Source organism: Anopheles stephensi, chromosome 3 (assembly GCF_013141755.1).
Source record: "Anopheles stephensi strain Indian chromosome 3, UCI_ANSTEP_V1.0, whole genome shotgun sequence".
NCBI lineage: Eukaryota > Metazoa > Arthropoda > Insecta > Diptera > Culicidae > Anopheles > Anopheles stephensi.
The window spans coordinates 11,586,444-11,605,387 of record NC_050203.1 but is presented as its reverse complement, the minus strand read 5'-3'; the positions used below and the strand labels follow the sequence as shown (position 1 = coordinate 11,605,387).

Here is an 18,944-nt window from a genome sequence, read left to right as displayed (position 1 = left end):
CACATCTGGGCGCTGTGCAGTGACGTGCTTAAATAACTTACCATCATTTTTCCACATTACTCGCATGGTTTTACATGATTGCATTGCGCTTGTGCTTTTGTGGGCAGACGGTACGGTATGTTCTTCCGGCCACTGAGCACTAGCACTGCTATTCCTACTGCCACTACGACTACTGTTGTACAAGTGTTCGATCCATTTGGCACAGATCAGGGTAACCTTCAAACTCATAAACTTCATCCTCGGTACTCTGGCCAGCCGAGTGTGTTTCTAGGCCATTGCGCCCATGTCTGCGGCACTGCTAGTGGGAAGCTTAGGCGATAAAATCCGTACTTTCTTCCGAATCAGTTTTCTGACAGTTTACCCGCCAGACCGCACCGCCAGAACCGATATATATGTACACGCACGCCGCAATGGCGTCATGTGGCAAAATAGCTGACAGACGCGGGAAAAGGATACAGGCGAGATAAGGATACGATGTCGGTGACGATGACGTCCAGCAGTGGAGCTGGAAGATGAGTGGCATGGACCAAGAGAACCCAGGGAAGTGAGAGAGAAGAAAAAAACGGCCGATTCAAGCATTTTTGTCGAAAAGAAGCAAAAGAGCAAGAGGAACGTGCCCTCGGGAAATGTGCACCACAGTCTTCTCGGTCTTCCCGGGCAAGGGGAAATTCTCGATTTGCTCGACTCTTGTTTGTGTTGTTTGGTCATGTATTAACTCGGCCAGTGGAACGAGCTAAAGTCTTTCACTTGATTCCCCGGAAAAGATAAGACGATAGGCCGATAGGCGACTTCAAGGCCGCGCGAGTGGGTGAGTTCTGATGTTTACAGCGATGTTTTGATCCCACTGCTTTCCGTCGCAAAGCGAAACCCCCCCCTGGAATATCTTTTCGGGAACTGTTATGGCGGGATTGATCAGCACTTAACCTTCTCCGTACAGTGGAAGGAAATTAGACGAGTTTTTTTTGTTGCGGATTACGGCTCCAAACCATTGCTTGATCTTAATTCTTCGAAATAAATATCGCTCGCAAAGTATCCGTCTGTTTGTCTATTGTTTGTGCTGGGAACCCCGGTGGATCAGGGTTTGATTTTCAAGCCGTTGTATCTAGGCATTATTTTACGGTGATTCCTTTGCTTAGGCTTCACAACTTTGGCTACTAATCCTCTGGGCTATTGATTGAAGTACGAAAGGGTCAAATGCGAAAGCGAAGAGAAGAAGTGTTCGTGTTGTTGGATGTATGTAACATTTCTGGATCGATGCTGTTTTTCTGACTTTTTCACCCAAAAGCTCCATTACGATCCGGGTCCGCCCATCGCCCAACACCCTCACCTCACTAATCCTTATCAACATAGGGATAATCCGATCCGGTGTTTTTTCAATGCTGTTTGCGTGCGAGCAGCGTTCAATGGCAACCGAGACGAACGCAACCGGATAACGAGAGGATGCAGGGAAAATTGAATCAATTTCCCGTATTTTCCCATCCCCTCCCCCGAAACAATCACTCCCGCCTGCCTATACAGAAACAAAAACAGCAACAACAAAAAAACAGAACCCATATGGAAAAGATGGAAACTGTGAAGCAGCTCATGTTCCTCCCCGACACGGTAACACGCACCAAGGATAAGGCATGGTAACCTAGCCCACCAAGCTTATCCGGAGGTCCGAGAAGAAAGCCGGAAAAATCACACTCACACACACGCACACGCACATAGAAAATCACGCGTCGTCATGGGAATCGGTCGAGGGATCGGTGTGCGTTCGTGTGTTTTGATTCTGGCATCAGCTTTTTGCTCAGGGTTTTCATTTTCCTGTTGACGAAGGAAAAAAAAACTCTCTCGCGGTTGGTTAGCAGGATTGGCCGGGTATATCCTAATCCTTGCGGGCTTACGATATCGTTATTTGTCCGAGACACTGAGAATGTGTGTGCATGTGCGTGCCGTGTTTGCGAACCGAGCAGAGTCGTTAAATCCGTCGGTCGTTAGAGACAGAACCTATGAGGAAAAACAATTTCTTCTGCATGCATCATTTCAGCGAAAGGTAGCATCTCATCGATGGCCAGTTGTGGAGTTTATTTTCTTAATTCTTTTTAATATTAATTCAACCATTTAACGGTTTTATCTTTTACCGCTACCATACCATTTTTAATTTCCAAATTTTTGTTTTACTATTGTCATTAAAACCTTCTTTAAAAGCATTTTTTCCTGTTGTTATTTTTCGTTTTCTACTTATATTTTCTTTTCTTCTTATTCCTCTTCACCTTCTTATTCTTCCTGTTCTTGTTTTCCTTCTTTTTCTTCTTCTGCTCCTATCTGCTTCTTTTTATATTTCTTTTTCTTCTCCTACTTTTTCCTCTTTTTGTATTCTTCTTCTTCATAATTCACTCTGAGAGGTAATTCCTCCGTACCGCTTCGATTCTAGTTATCATGTTTTGTCGTCATCTCTTGCTTGACTTTGTGTTTTAATTACAACATCACCACTTCTTACTTGGTTCTGATTGTTTTTCTTGTTTGTTTTTAGCTTGTAAGACTTCTTGTGTGAATGTTTTTAATCTATTTTAAATTTTACTTTCCGCGGTGGATTTAATTGTGCAATTTATTCATTCATAGCTATTCATCTCATTGTTTTAATTTAGCTCCCGACTTATATTAAAGTCACTTACACATAGTTTCTTCTGTGTTCTTTTTTCTCCTTCCCATTTCAAACAACCACACGCTGCCGTTCCGCGCGTCCGATGACGTAAGCGTACAAACATTTTATTTTTGCAACGTGACACTTTCCCGCCAAAAGCCCAACGGTCGTTCCCGATGGCGTGATGTAATCGCCGCGTCGCGTCAGAATCCGCCGTTCGCGTCGAGGAAGGAGAAGATGAAAACAGGTTACACGATCTTCATCAACCGGTCGAAACGAAAACAAAACAGAAACGCGTAAAAGCACGTCCCAAGGAAGGCATCATACATACAAACGCCGGAGCCCACCAATACACGCACAGGCCGGTTGGCGAGATTTCTCTCTCGCGCCCTTTTCGTGCGTCGGGAAGGGAGGGATGGAGATGGCCCCCACGAGTGGAGATTGAAAGCGAAGATCGCGATCCCGCGCGGTACACCGTGTAAAGCTGTACGGAACCGGTTTTTAATGACCGCGTAAGGCAGTAGAGATGGCCTGAAGGGGGGGGATGAAGTTTGGGAGGGGTACCGGTTTACAAACAAACAAAACGGCCAACCAACGGACGCCGGTATTTCGCGTCCCGGTGAAATTATTTTTTTGGCGCGAATTTCTTCTCGCACCACGATCATCACAGCAGAGTGATATTTTTGAAACAAAGTCAGGCAGGATCTGTGATTGACACATCTACCCCTATAATTAACCTCACTTCGGGAACGGATGTTCCAGTGCCAGGAGGGGTCTATAAAACACTCATTCCTTCACGCGAAGCAATAAAAAAAAGGACGCACAAGGCTAGCATCGAACCATTTCCACGCGATTGCCAGAAAACCGGCAACAGCTTAAAAACTTGTTCCGTCGGTCGCGTGGGCTTCAAACGCTCTCCAGAAGGTCTTCAGACACGCAAATATTGTTTCCTTTCCTTGCTTACTTTACACGGCTCGCACAGGACTGTTGCTGCAGCAAACTGTTGCGCCGTGTGAAACGTCCTACGCTCCAAAACACGGACGGCCTTTCGGGCCGAAAAATTTTCTGATTCCCAATCGTGCCCGCCGCCAAGGGACACGCCAAGGGATTGCATGCCGACGCAAAACAATCGTTAAAGTTTAGATCTTCGGCCTTCGCCACACCACACACTCGTTAAAAAACACGCCTTTTCCTCCCCCTTTTTGCCACCATTTCTACTGCGGAAAGCCGCGTGTGGCCACAGCAGTTCGGAGCGGGATGTCAATTTTAATTTTCAACCGACAATCAATTTTACGCTCGAACGGAACAAACTGCCTCCTGCTCCTGGTAGGACAACGAAGGTAACGGAAGGCAGCGAGGCTGGGATGTAGAAGTTTTTGAAGTTTTGCTGAAAGGTTGTTGCTGAATTTTTTATGCATTTTGCGGGAAAATGCGGGGGGGTTTTGTAAGCGTATCCGCACCGAAACGGCTATAAATCCATTTCCCTTGTCGTGTCGGTCGGTGTCTCGGTCGGAGTTGTTTTGTTTGACAGGGACGAAAAGAAAACGATCATTTAATTTTCCCAAATCAGGTTGAGGTTGATGGCAGTGGTAAAGGAAAGGGTCCTTAATGAAGTACGATGAAGGATTGAGTTCGGTTTATTTGGAGTTCTCAGGACTTTGAAGAGTTCAATTGGTGCCACAATTAGAGGCCGGAGGTATTTTTTATTTATTTTAAGTTAAACAAATGAGTTGTAAAATTCAATATGAAATATGTTTAAAGCTGACATTAATATCTGAGCCGATATAAGCGATACTCTTTTTGAGCCACCAACTAGACGAATGCTCAAGTAATCTAGAGATAAATGGTGAACACAAATGAATACATTTTGTGATGGAACCATTTCTAGATACGCTATTGTGAGCCACGCAAAATAATTAACTTCTCTTAAGCCAACCAACGAACAAAGGAACTCTCTGTCTCTCTCGAAACCAAAAGCTAATTTGCAGACCAAATAATTATTGGCGGTAGACCCAGGAGCCCCTAAACTACACTCGACAATCGCCACCTGCTCTCGATGTGGCGTGTGACATAAAATCTATCCCCGCATCAGACTATACCACCCTCTTCCCAATCCTCTGCCAGCAATAAAATACAACATCATCAACCTGCATCACCGTCATCGCGCTTTCCAAAAATGTTATTTTCCCACCGAGCGAGAGAACGCCAAAAAAAAACAACAGGAGGCAACTCTCCGCAACGATTTAGATCGTTTCGGGATTAGTCAACCGTTTGCTTCCGCTTCATACGCCCCAACCAGCATAATCTCCAGCGCAAGAAAGGGGTCAGGGATTATGTTCGGCGACAATTTGGAAAGGCGGGCAAAGGCTAGCAAAATTTGACCGGAAAACCCCGTACGACCGAGAACCCCGCACGAATGCAACTGATGCAGTTTCGAACGGTCGGTGTTTGCCCAACCGTGATGCTGACGTGGCACGATGATAAACTGTCAGGGGCCGTGTGGATAATGCTGCTACTGCTGATGATGGTGGTGGTACTGATGGTGATGCTAGCTCGACAGCCGATGGCCGATGATTACGTGTTGCTAATTGAATTTCGATTTATCATAGTCGTTCAATCATAGCCGAGCAAATCGAAGAATGGACATGCATGCATGTTACCCTTCAACGTCGATTGCAATATATTGGTGGCCGTTGTGTTTTGGGAGGTTTTGAAATCATCCATTGATTTTTTCTGTGGTTCGTCATTTAATTGTTTTGTTCCATTGTTGTTTACACTCGCAAAATATTACTCTCCGAAAATGGAATCCTATCCTCATGGTGAAACAAATTGTACTGCATTATTGGAAACAAAAAAAAACAAACGCTTCTATCGAATCGACGTTACTCGCCTGGCACCGTGTTGCATTACAATGCAGTTAGCGCATCGAAAATAGCACCGAGTTGATTGATTTGCTTCATCGACGATACGTGCCCGCTTCACTGCCTGTTGGTGGAACGTTTGTCACTGGGTCGATAAGCGGCGGTCTGCAGTTGATGGAAATTTTATTATCAGGCCTGTCCGAAATCCAGGAATGTACAACACGCGAAAGCGGTGAGAAAAGTCATATCACAAACGATTTAACACCTATGGTGGATAATCTCACGTTCAGCAGTTTTACGATTATTCATGCTTACTTCTGAGAAGAAATTATTACAACTATTAAAGTACTTTAATCAATATAAATTCATACCTGATTCTTTCCGATTTTGATTGTAACTATTCAATATATAAAATTGCCAAACTTTTCTCACAATTTCAAAGGCTAAATTTTGTTATTATTTTAAAACAAGAAGCTAGGAACATCATGCACTACTTCTGAACCATTTGGTACCTCCCAAAACTATTTATTTACCCAGAAAATACATCCCAATTTCCCTTTTCCACGTGTATCGATATTTTTGTTTTCCTTACAAGATAAATAAATACACAATCTACGCTCCCCACCACCCCCCCCCCCCCCGCCCTTGCCTCGCTCCCATTCCCCAACCCATAACAAGACATGTGTCTCGCTGGAAGAAAATTCCACTCACAATTCTTCCCCGTTACAGGGGTGCACTAAACTAAAGTGCTATATTAGTGACGAAAAGCTGCTGCTCCTACAAACACTTCACAACGTGCCCGTGTGTGTGTGTGTGTGTAAATATCCTCCGCCGAAAACGCCACGGGACGGCCCCGAAAGAAAAGAGGGTCCGCCAGCAATTAGAATGGCGGAAAGTGGATCGCGCCTCAAGGTACCACCGCTTTGCAGCTAGGCAGCATTTAGTCATATTTGCCCGATCGATCCCCCAATTTTCTTTCCGCTTCTAATGAACAGCTATTTTCGAAGAAAACAACTAACCAAACAGACGGGACAGTAAAAAGGGCTAACGGGAGATGGTTTGAGGTTTTCACACAAGTTCGTCACGAACAAGCCCACCAATTCGAACACGTACGCGTTCGAGTTCGAATCGCTCGGCCCGGCCATACCCATTCCATACACTCACAATCGATCAACAAAAACATGTGGGCTATGGAGCCCTAAGTCTATTTGCTCTTACCGTACTTTAGCCCGCAACGCACCACACAGGCACACACACACACTCGGGAGGATAAATTGTAAGAAAGGGCCTGTTTTCTTCCAAGATGTGGTGTTCGCTTTCGCCCGGTCCACAGTCCCATACACACCGCACCGGACGTGTGTACGCGCCGAATGCTTCATCCCGTTCAGGACGGTTAGCTGCCACAGCTTTTTACGATTGTTTGCCCGTACGTACCACCGCCAGACATCATCCAATGTTGCAAGCCGGCCTGCGGAAGCAGGTAGGTAGAATACGTGACCTCTTAACACATTACCCGATGCCAAAACCAAGCTCATTAAGCGCTTGCTAACTTGAAGGGCTAATAAAACTCGGTCTACTCCCGGGGTTCCGAGGCCCGAAATTCGTGTACCGGGCGACATGATGGAAGATGAGGAGTGTGTGAGCGATCTGTTTACCAACCCGGGCAACCCGAGCGGATTTTCCTCCAGGAAGCCAGCGAGAAGAAAAAAGGTTTTCCCTTTTTATCCTAGCCCGGTTTTTTTTCCACTCGCTCTCTCTCTCTCTCTCTCTCTCTCTCTCTCTCTCTGTCTCGTTTGCTGGAACAAATTACACGAACACGCTCGTCCAGTGTTCCTTTTGCATTTCGGGGAGAAAATTTTCGATCGATTAGCACCTCCGGAGACGATGGCGATACTACGTCGACCACCGGTCCCGTCCACGTGGTGGCAAAGTGACAGACCAATTTACAGAACCTTGTCAATGGGTAATGCAAACGCCACGTACACAGGCACCAACCACAACATAACAAAAACAACGCAACTGCTGGGGTTCTTACCCTCCGACATGATATCCGCTGCGAAGGAGAAAGGCAAGTCACGTCTAGAGATGCACCCGGAATAGTCAACGACCATGGGACGTTCGTGCCAAGACTTTGGGTGGCAGCAAGGCTCTCGGCTTCGGCCGTACACACTTCCTGCAGGCAAGCGCAAGTTTTCGATACGTAAAATGCGTAGGGGTTTTTGAAAAACCGCACCAAAAAGATGGCCGATTGTTGGCTCTGCTGGTGTGCCTTCAAAAACCCTTCCGTCCGTCTGTGTCTGTGAGACTTGTTCCGCCCACGGACGGCATCACTCCGGGACTTTGAACCGGGGAAGATGTCGGTGAGGGCCTCCCAGCTATTGTAGGGCTTCTTCTCCAGCCCACCCTAAACGAGCGAGATGAGGAGATGGATGTATGGAACAGGAGAAAAAAAACGTAATTGATGCAAGATGCGACCATGTTGGGCATGCGAGAATGCATGAGAAAGTGAGTGGTGACCACAAGAACACACATTTGACCCCTGAAACTGATCTCCGTGGAAGGTTGTTCTTGGTGAGTGATCCACAGGAAATCGTTCGCATCGGAATACCCATGAGAGTGGCCCCCAGCGCTCGAAAGCCTCCCGTTCTAGACGGAACCGGGCCTTGGAATAATTACAGCAATAGAATCGTCAATTGCATCTTCAACAGCATGTTTTGCATCATGTCCACGTCGAGCTTGGTGGAGGTGAATCATTACTATTGCAAGATGTAACACTGTCAATTGCGCCGCTGCTTTGATAGAATTCCTAGAAACCGACTTACTGGCCCTTCGCTGGACGGGTTTAATTGCTCGCTACAATCAAGCGAGCTGAGAAGGCCGTGCGCGACCACTGATGACTCAGCCTCACCAGAAGCGTAAACAAAAAGCTGCCTAGTTTCTCAGTTGCGCACATCCGCTGATCGGGGTGCGGTGTGTTGGAGGGTTCCCTGGAGGCGAGCTTCACGATAGAGTTGTCAAATACACGAAACTTCTCACCCGAGAAGTAAAGGTGATTAATGATCAAGGCTTCTCAGGTCTTCCCCATCAAACTGGAGAGGTGGGTGGCAAGGCAGATGGTTATCAGGGTTGGTGAACGTCAACTAATACCCTCACAAATTTCCTATCTTCAAAGGGTGTTTCCGATTGTGTGTCTCCTCTCTCTCTCTCTCTCTCTCTCTCTCTCTCTCTCTGTCGCTCTCTTTTTAATTCGCCGGAACAAATCTTTATTCCCTGACACGTTGTACGACGCGCTACGTGCTGGCTTTGGTCGGTACCCCCGGTTCGTTTTGCTGCTTAGCCGGGAACCAAACACCGTCTCCGATGGCGTAACAAGACAGTGATTTAGATAGCGAGCTGCGATAAGATACACACACGCCGAATGCGCGCGTCCGCAGCACACGCAGCAGGAATTTTGGACCCCGTACTCGCGGGAGATCGCAGCTGAATGTTGCAATGTTTGAGATATTGAAGTTCCCATTGCCTCGGTTTGCGCTCCAACTGCACACAGCAGTAGCAGCGTTTGGTAGTAGAAGTATGTCATACTACAGCAGGGAGTGTGTTGTTTATGTTTGCAATCCCTTCGCACCACTACCAAACTTGCTACACATACATTCTACAAATAAGACTCACATTCCTCCGGTGAGCACTACAGGACACCTCCCCTAGGGAGGGAGGAAACGAATTCATTGGACATTACACTCCGGGCATGGTAACTCCCGAGGCGATTGCGGTGTCGGGTCTCCCAGGCGAGATGCAAGCGAAGCGGGGAAAAAAAGGAACAAGGGTCAACCAGTGTGTGCGCTTTTGGCTTGAGTTTATTGCCCCGAAGACGGTTGGCTCTAGTATACGCGCGGTATGCTAATTGCTTACATTCGGCAACCGTATGGTCAACGGCAACGACACTCCACACAACAACAAAAAACCACGACGTCTCTTCATCCAATGCTGCCCGGCGCAATATACTGCTGCTCCCTCTTGTGACTGATGCCCCGGTGAAAGTCTTTTGCCATTTTTGGCGGACCAAACCATTTATGGAACGGTTGGTTTGAACGATTGACTGCATGCACGTTGGATCATCGATTTGGGCCAAAGGGTACCGGCGCGTGTTTTCTTGCCCGCAAGCAACGAAACCTTGCGCAGCTGGAGATTGTGATTTCGAGCATTTGGCAAACATTCCGATCCCGATAAAGAAGCATAACAGAATCTGGTGGGTAAATGTGTTTGCAAGGAAAACACCTGACTTTGCGATTGGACGTAGCGGTTGCGTTGAGCTTCAAAAATGGTTATCATTTCACCATCTGCGAGGTGGAATACACAACAAGGGAAAAGCTTGTAGCTAATGTAGGACAAAATGTTTATCTAATACAATTTGAGCTCTTGACTCACGCGAATTGATGACGGATAGAAGTCCAAGAGAGCAATTCAGACCAGATATATTATAGACCACAAGTCAATATTATCAACAGTCAATAGCTGCGATAATCAGGATCTGCTATTTTTAAGATATTAAACGAGATATAAAAAAGCAATACGGCCAGGCCGTTCTTTATGAATAAAAAAAAAAAAAAAAAAAAAACGAGATATAAAACATCGTATTGGGCTTGCCAAGGATTCCGACACTACCCGACATGCTCCCAAAAAACCCTCAGTTGCGGTAATCAAACCAACCAGTCTAGTTCCGTACTTATGTACCACATGGCATCTCTTATTCCCCACAGACATTCCAAAGCCCCAAAATGAAGGTAAATGTAGATACAGAACCATGGAGGAGAGATAGAGAAACCTCCACTAACTATTCACCTCCATTCTCTGGGCCATGATGACGTACTGTGTGTCCCGGCCAGACACACCAAAAATTCCTGATACAATAGACCCACAAGGCGGACTCCCAACTGCGGCACCTAACGTCCCGGCTGCGAGAACATCCGGAACGCGCCAGCCCACAGACAGACCAGAAGATGAGTCCGTTTTTCGGCCCGAACGACTACGATATGGCGTTTCCGAACCACACAGTACTTCATTTTAGTCTTCAGCCAGCCAGCCTTCCAGAACGGGGAGCCAAAAATACTCGGAAACACTCTCGGGCGCATCGCACTCCGGGCTGGTTCGTAAACACACTTTCTCCCATTACTTCTCCGCAGGATGTAATAAAAATGTATGTTTGCATAGGAAAAAAGCGGTTGGCAACTGGCATGCTTTATGTATGTGAAAATTGCACCACCTACCGGGCTGGCAGGCTGGCTGGCAGAAGCATTGTTCTAGTGCCGCGGGTTTTCTACCGAAGCCACGATAAAATTCGCTCCACCGAACAACGGCGAGGACATTCTAACTCACACACACACGCTGGGCCGACCTAGTGAAGGTACTAGTGGGTGTTGGCGTTAGTGGTAGGCTTTACCGGACTGATGACACACCATGGCGTGAAAGCCACTTCACTCCTGCACCGGGACAGCTAAGGGAAGCTGGGATGTATGATGACGATGATGGGGCAACATTCGGTTTGCTGTTCCTCGGTTGGCGCGCGCGTTCCGGACTTTGGGTGTAAATTTTCATATTTTATATATCCCACATGTGGACTTCACCGGTACATCCTCTGGCGAGAGAATGACCAAAATGAACCAAAAAAAAGCCCAGCCCAGAACCACACCAACCACTTTTTAGGCCGATGTAATACCCGTCACTTACAAACTTTTCAGCTCCCATACATTTCGATGGAGCGTCGGGTCAGCCGCACATGGGGTCAGGACCTTTTAGCCCGCTCTCCCTTCCAATGGGAGCTTAATTTTCGTGCCAAAAGCTGTCTGCTCGCCACAGGGAAGGACCAACCTGTCAAAAAATGCGGCGCAAGGAGGGTGGGCGAAATGTAAGGGCACCACCCATCATCCAATAAAGTGACCGCGAGCATTTTCATTATGGGATGAGCAAAAAAACAAGCCCTCCGTTGGTGAAAGCTGCCTAATATTTATTTTATCCCGGTGAACGCGCCATCACAGTCGGCCGCTGACTTTCTGCTTTTTTGCCATTTTTATTACACCCCGGAGATCGGTCGGAAAATAAAACGGAAAGGCACATGACGCGTGTGTGATGGATTTGCATTTCTCTGGGAGTCTTTGGTGAATGGGAATGCAACAGGAGGCAATGCGGCCGCGATGCGATTGGAAAAGCAGGGATAATGCTGGTGGAATGTATTTTTCATTTAATCCTCTCCCGGAACGGTTAGCAACCGGCCGATTCGAGAATTAGGATTATGGCGATGTTTTCACGCTCTCCCTATCCTACCCTTTCTATTTTTATGTATCCGCGACTTTTCCAACCTCTATCGGATGAATGAAATGCTAAGAGCTATCATCGGATTCGATCAATCACGATCACGGGATCAATCGACGATTACTTTCAAAACCTCGGACATGCTGGCGGGAAAGCAGCTGGATGATATCAGTGTAACTTATTAGATGGAATTGGAAACCTACATCCGAGACTGTAAAAGTTCGCAAACTATTGAGTTAAGTAGACTTCAACAGCATTAACAACTGATTGGCTTAAGACTTGGCTTAGGACTTCAAAACTCCAGATTTGCTATTAGAGTCAAACTATCTACTGTATTGTACAACAATTTATTGTACTGAAACTCGCTGATTTTTTTCCATTAACATATATACGAATTTTCTAACGTATGACACGAAAAATGAACCAAAATGAACACAAATGAACACCGAACAAACAAGCAAAACCACTCCAGGGACGATCAAATCCAACCATAGCACTGACAACATAGATTTTTCCATCTTTTTATTCCCCCTTTTCCCGCCCTCAGTGGTGTGAAAATGTTTTCCCACTTTTTCTCCAGGACACCCAAAACCGATCCCGCATGATGATGATTGTTTGCGATTTTCCACACCACTTACTATCGCAGATCGATTGCTCTAGCACCGTTTATTTGTGCGTATTTTTCCCCACCCGGTGCAGATGATGAAGTGCCGTTTTTAATCGAGCTCAATTTCACCCTAAAAACCCGGCGTCGGAGGCAACGCAAAACAATACCGGCACCAATTTTCACACAGCGCATTTCACTGTTCACGGCGGTGATAATCATGTCGTTAATCGGCGAAGGTAATTATATACTCGATTAAGTCCGCGGGGACCGTTTTAAAACGATATCGATTGGGGTAGTTTTTTTTAATGAAACCTTCTTTTTAATTATTTATTCTGGTTGTAAATATAGGACATCGGGTGACACACACACACAACGGCACAAAGAAAAGAACCATTTTTTAATGCAAACTTCAACCCGAAAAGATGCATACGATTGCAGATTTTGTATCGCCGAAGAAATCGACCGACTTTGGACCTTTCCAAAATGGATGGGAGGCAGGAAAAAAACTCGAACCCACCCTTTTTCGAGTTGTGAACTCATAACTTCAACTGCATGTAGCACTCCCCTCTCCCGGCGGAATGATATGGGGAACGGATACCGTCAACCTGACGCCAAAAAGCCTGCCACAGCCAGCCCTTTTTCAAAAACAGCCTGGCTTTTAAAAATCGATTTTTGGCCACAGGAGTTGAAACTTATTTTTGTTTTGGTTTGCTTACAGTTACAGAAAGGGGGGAAAAATCCCCCCTTCCTACTGCCCCCCCCCCCTCCCCTACCCCATTCCCTTTCCGCTCTCTCTTCTCTCCGCTGGTGTTTGATGTTTGGGAGCCTAAAACCTCAACGAATGGATAATTTCTGTAACGGCGGAAGCGCACCGGCCGGAAACCAACCCCACCAGCCGACGCTAAAGGGCCAAACGGATCGATATTAGAACCATCTGTTGCGAACAGACCCAGTCTCTCCTCCCCCTCGAGTGGGATGAATGTTCAAAATTTTTCGCCCAATATACACACCATTCGGCTTCACCACCGGCTGGTAAAAACGGACGCCAAGCTGGTGGCGTCACTAACACACACCGAAGAAAACAAGGGGGACCTTACCCCCAATATGGGGGGGGGAGGGAGTTTGGTTGGTCGGTCGTGCATTGCAAGAGCTGCAAAATTTTGTGCAGCGTCAGGCAGGGTTGTGTGTGAGTCAGTGTGTACCTCTACCACTGCACCTCGTTAAGCGAAATGGGATGGGGATGAAGAATACGGCGGGGGTAAGAGGGAAGCGACGCAGAGATGCAATAAAGGTAGCTTACGTGTAGTTTTTATTTTTCCTTCTATCTGTTCAAAGAACCGGATTGAGTCACCCGGCCGCTTCGGTTCAAATTATTGTCTCGCGTTCACCGCGCTGCATCGAATTGCATTCATCCTACGCTTGGGGGGAGGGGGGGGGGGGGAATGCATGCAGGGGAGCGTCAATATGCGGCGGGGGGAGAATGGTGGTAATGAGGGAAGAAGGGTGTTTTTAATTTACATACAAAACTAGGAGACCGGGGGCGAAGTAGAAGAGGGAGCAAACGAACAAAAAAAAATCAAGCACATGACACACAAAATTAAACATAATAATCGAGCCGAGTGGGGGTTTTGGCAAAATAAAAACAAAGAAGGCATGATGCCTGCACGATCGGATACATTCAGCAAGCCCTGAAGGAACCCTTAAAAACTGGGAGCGCGGTTTTTTGCGGCATATGTGGCGCTTTATTGTGTTTTGATCAATATAGATCGGTTTACTTTGGGCGGGTTTTTTTTTCTTGTACTCAAAAACATACAGGTCATGCAAACTAATTGATTGAGTCTCGATATCTCACAAAAAGTAAGTGAGTTTATATGCAATTTCTGTGGTCTAATTTGAAAGCCCGAAAGGCAAAAGCCAACGCGACATTATCTAGATTGATTTATGAAATCAGTTAAAATTTTAAATTGAACGCATCTTGATTATTTGATGTCCTGAATTATTCTTTGGAGTGATCTAATGGTCGAGACGCCAACAACGGCAGATGTCTCTCACTCTGCAGGACTGGTTATCGTATGAAGGTTTACCCTAGCCAAAACCTTCAAAATATTTGATATCCAAAAACTTTTATTTAAATATTCCAACAACTTTGACGTTACAAATGTCCCAAAGCCTTGAAAATTCAGAATTAAAATAAAATGATAATAATCACATCTGAAAAATGTGCCTAAAAGTAGTAAAAATAAAGACAATTTCAACAGTTCTGGTGCAACCGAGAGAAAGAAGGAGTTTCGAGACTATAAATGCAACTGGGGACTCGGACCAGGAAATTTCAAGACAGAAAACTCCAGGCATCGAAATTAAAACTAAAAATATAAAAGTCTTTGAAACGTTTGTAAAGTCAAAGAGCAAGGTTTGGAGACACTATAACAAAAAAAAACATATCTCCAATTACTTGCACTACATATTTAATTAAAACAAAACCTTCCAACCTCACTCATCTACCATATTTTAAGCTATCGCATCGCATGTGGAAACAACCTACTACACTGGCAACCAACTATTTATGTCATTTGATGCATTTAAACCTTCCCGAAGACTGCTCATACCATGTGCCACCATGGACCCGTTGCCTTTGCGGTGCGTGCTATCTGCTTGCGTTATCTCGATCTCAAAACTTGTAAAGCTTTTGCCTTTACGATACATCGTAAAGCCAAACAAAACACCCGCCCCAGGCTGCTTGCCACATACCGTGTTGCCAAAAAAATGTTTTCGCATCCCTTACAAGGGTGCCGTAAAGCGGGTGAAAGGGTGGACCCGTCAGACCATCCAGGTCCAGTCCAATGCCAACATCGACGTGTAAAGTGCATTCACATTTTACCCATTCGTCACCGCGGTCTCACCTTATTATTTATTATCTCTTGTTGGAGCGGTTTGTTTGTTTTTTTTAGGGCTCTGTATCATATATCGAAGTTTCTCCCTCCCGAAAATGTGTTTCGTAAAATTTCCCGCCCCTTCTTCGCGACTCCCGCCAAAACCCCCGTTTAATGCGCTTTTCAATGTTTCTGTGGTGTATTGTTGCATTTTGATCTACCACACACGCGCCAACACTCGCTCGTTTGCTCCATCAAGCGCATTAAAAATGCATTCAACATATTTTATTCATGACTTTTCGGTATCCCTGCTTGGATCGAAAGAGAGCGAGAGAGAGAGAGGCGGATGGGGCCAAGCCAAACCCCATGGAGGGTGTGTTGTGTCTGCGTATCACACTCGCATGCAGAACGGGGTCTTCAGAAACGTAAACCCCCAAGGGTGAGGGTGGAATCAGCATCAGTGACAAGGTTATTATGCACAGGTGATGCTTGTTTTTGCTCAATATTTTATGCGAGCCAAGTGCCGGTCATACAGCAGTAGCACCAGCAGCAGCAGCCACCCGTTTTGTTGTAAACACCGATAGTGGACACGTCCGTACACACGGCGTACAAGATAAGCGTACATTCATCCGAAACATGGCGCCTGTACATGGCATCCGTACAACACCCGATCCGTCGTGTGATCCTTCTTTTCTGCCGGTAAGCGAAAGGAAAGGACAACAACAACCATGCCATAACCATCCACATCATCGTCGGGTACATCGGTGCATCGAAGCTCATCTTATGGGCTACACACACGCAGACACAAACACGCCTTTCGGGTGTGCAGCAGCGGAAGGCACCGGGCCCGATAGGTGTGTGCCAGTTTTGATTGTGTGGAAGATTGGCTGGTTATAAATGCATTTCTCCTGACGCCTCGCTACAATTGGAAACAGATTGCCAGGATGCTCCTGGCTGGGCTGTATGTTTGCACATTGCGAGTGTCCTACAATACGTTGTATGTTTTGTTACAGCTTTATCCCTTTGCGGAAAAACGGGGAAAACACATTATAGCGTTGTGTTGTGAGTTAAATCCTCCTGTTGATAGAATGTATAGGGATCAGAGACGAAAAACATTACATTGCAATGCGTTTTATTTATTTCCTCTAAATAAAATTGAGGTTATGGTGCCGATATTCAACAATGCGGCTAATCTTTTCCTTGTTAAAATCATTTGAAAATCGTATTTTAGTATTGTCCTATATGCATGTAGGACAGGTTGGCTGTATTGCTTTAAGGAAGAATGTTGGGGAACACAAGTTGTGTGAGGCTCACTGTTATAGATGGACGAGAAAGACGATTTTAATAACTTTTGCTTCCGAATCACGGATGATCCTATAATTGTATTACGCGCTGTATTTTTAATATCATTACTTTTAAAGCATTTTCCAAGAAAAACCATTAAACTGCGACAAAAGTTTATTGAAAATGCAGAAAATAAAAATTTGCTTACAATCATCACATCACAAGTAAAGGAAACAGAGCAACAAGAAAAATAACTTCCCGGCAGCTGCTTTAGCAACATCTAAACAAATCGCTTTTCAAAGTGACTCTGCACTAAAGCTCCACCGGCACTCACTCACCTCGCACGTCGTGTGCTCGTGATGGTGCAGCGGTGGTGCAAAAGTTTAATTCGAATTTTAATTCGCAAAGGCAGCCAGCCACATAAAACGGTGGTTTGGTTTTGTGCTGTCCGTTGACGCTTCCCCTAGACGCCAGCAGTGTTCGGTTTCAATCGATCGGTATCCCCCTCCGACACTGAATGACGTGGCGACGTGGTCGATTTGACCACCCCGCGCTATTCTCGCTTCACCCATCCCGACACCACCGAGTGTGTCGGATACAATTTTATTCACGTCCCTTTGTCGTCCTCCGCTGCAAACTGCTTTCCCTCCTCACTGTGGACACTCGCACACACAGAGAAAGGGGCGAATGGGTCTGCTCCTAAGTAAACCTCACCGAAAAACCTCTAATGGGCACCGCAAAATGTACTCCGGCCCTCGAAACATTCAGCTTGAAAAAGGGGTTTGAAAATGTTGCGCTGCCGGTTGGCGTAAGTGAGAGGACTCCTGTTCCCACAACACTAGAGCTAGAAATTGCGAACCGGCTCCCAGGTTCAGGGTTAGGGAATCGGCTCCCGGCTCGTAACATAAAACCGGCGCCACACGCAATGGAAATGACTTTGAAAATAGAACCTACAGTACTTCAGACACACAGAGCTAAAGGGGAAAAAAAGGATTCGGAATGTTAGGGCTCAGGAAAATCAAAAACGTTGTTGGTGGAAAGTTTTGTGGAAAAAAGAACCCGCGCCGATCTTCTCATAGTGTGGACATCGAATTAAAAGGACCCACCGACGGCTCCATTGAACAGCGGCGGTCCGCGTTTCAGCCGCATGAATGAATGCGACTCGCTCTGCAAAGGTTTTGCTGTGCGGGAAACGCACGCATCCCGTGGGGGAAACCTTTTCCCGGTACCTATAAAAACTAATTAAAACGATTATCCTGCGGCATTACCAGACACCGTACAGTACACACACAGACAAGCAGTAGCCACCCCGGAAAAATGTTGTCTTCCTTATGCTTCCAGTTAAAAGAATCTTTCTTTGGGCAAGTGTCAGATTTGTTTTGGGGATTGCTTTCGCGCTACGCCCGCTGTCCTTTATTATCCGCTTCAACACCGTCGTTCGTCGTCGGGTCGGGGGCTTTGTGGCTACCAATTTTAAAACCCCTTTTTTCCGCTGACAGCGTAAACCAGACGGAGGAACAATCCGTTTTCCGCCTTTTGGTGTAACAGTTTAAAGAAGAATGCTGGAGGGGAAAAGAATAAGGAAAAATCCTTAAGCCTTACCCGCACTCTTTCTTGTGTGATTTTTTTTTGTTTCTATCCCTCGTTACAGCGATCCCAACCCATTGAAAGGAATGTCTTAACCTTTTTAAAGCGTACCGTGTAACAGAGAGAGTGAGAGAAAAGAGAAAGAAAAAGGGACAACCGCGTCTAAAAAGCTTCTAACACAACAATAATACCGGCGCGCACAACAAACACGACAAATCAGGACGAATCAAAGGGGTGGAAAAAGGGGGGGGGGGGTGAGTGTGGGTGGAAAAAATAACAATAGCTGGAACTGTTGGTTCCGGTTCACACACACACGCACGCACACGTTAAAGGGGTACCAAAAAGGGGAAAAGCAAAACAAAAACATTCTCCACTGAATGTTTGCTTTTCTCATTTTCTGCTCCACCTTCGAAAGGATCGCTTTTCTCCGCGTGGTTTTTCTTTTCTTTTTTCTCCCCCACGCGAATTGTTTCCACGCGCGCGTTATTCCCATTGTTTGGGCGGCACAGAAGACGTTGTTTCGCTTGTTGTTCTTCTTCTAACCGGGCTGGAAAACTCCACCGGAACACATCGCTGCGTACCCACACACACAAAAGGACATGGGAAAATGCGATTTGCTGTTGCTGCTACTGCTGCCGCTTCTCTGACAACGGGCTCTGTCATTTGGGGCGCATTCAGGAACCTTCAGGAAAATTAAACTTAAACAAAGACCGGAAAACTCTGGGGAAACCCCTTTTTTGTTGGGTTTGTTTTTTGCTACTCAACCCGGCACAAAAATAAGTAAGAATGGAAAGGACGCTTTT

The 18,944-nt window shown here is 46.0% G+C and overlaps 1 protein-coding gene and 1 long non-coding RNA gene across 5 annotated transcripts in view; one reads left to right on the top strand and one right to left on the bottom strand.

Annotated features, from left to right (window-relative positions):
* LOC118514188 (Krueppel-like factor luna) overlaps positions 1–18,944 on the bottom strand; it is a 262,700-nt gene that overhangs the window by 217,249 nt on the left and 26,507 nt on the right. The gene's annotated exons all lie outside the window — the stretch shown is intronic.
* Positions 8,112–10,151, top strand: LOC118514195. Its single transcript, XR_004906585.1, has 2 exons — positions 8,112–8,584; positions 8,825–10,151. It is a non-coding gene; the product is annotated as an uncharacterized LOC118514195 (long non-coding RNA).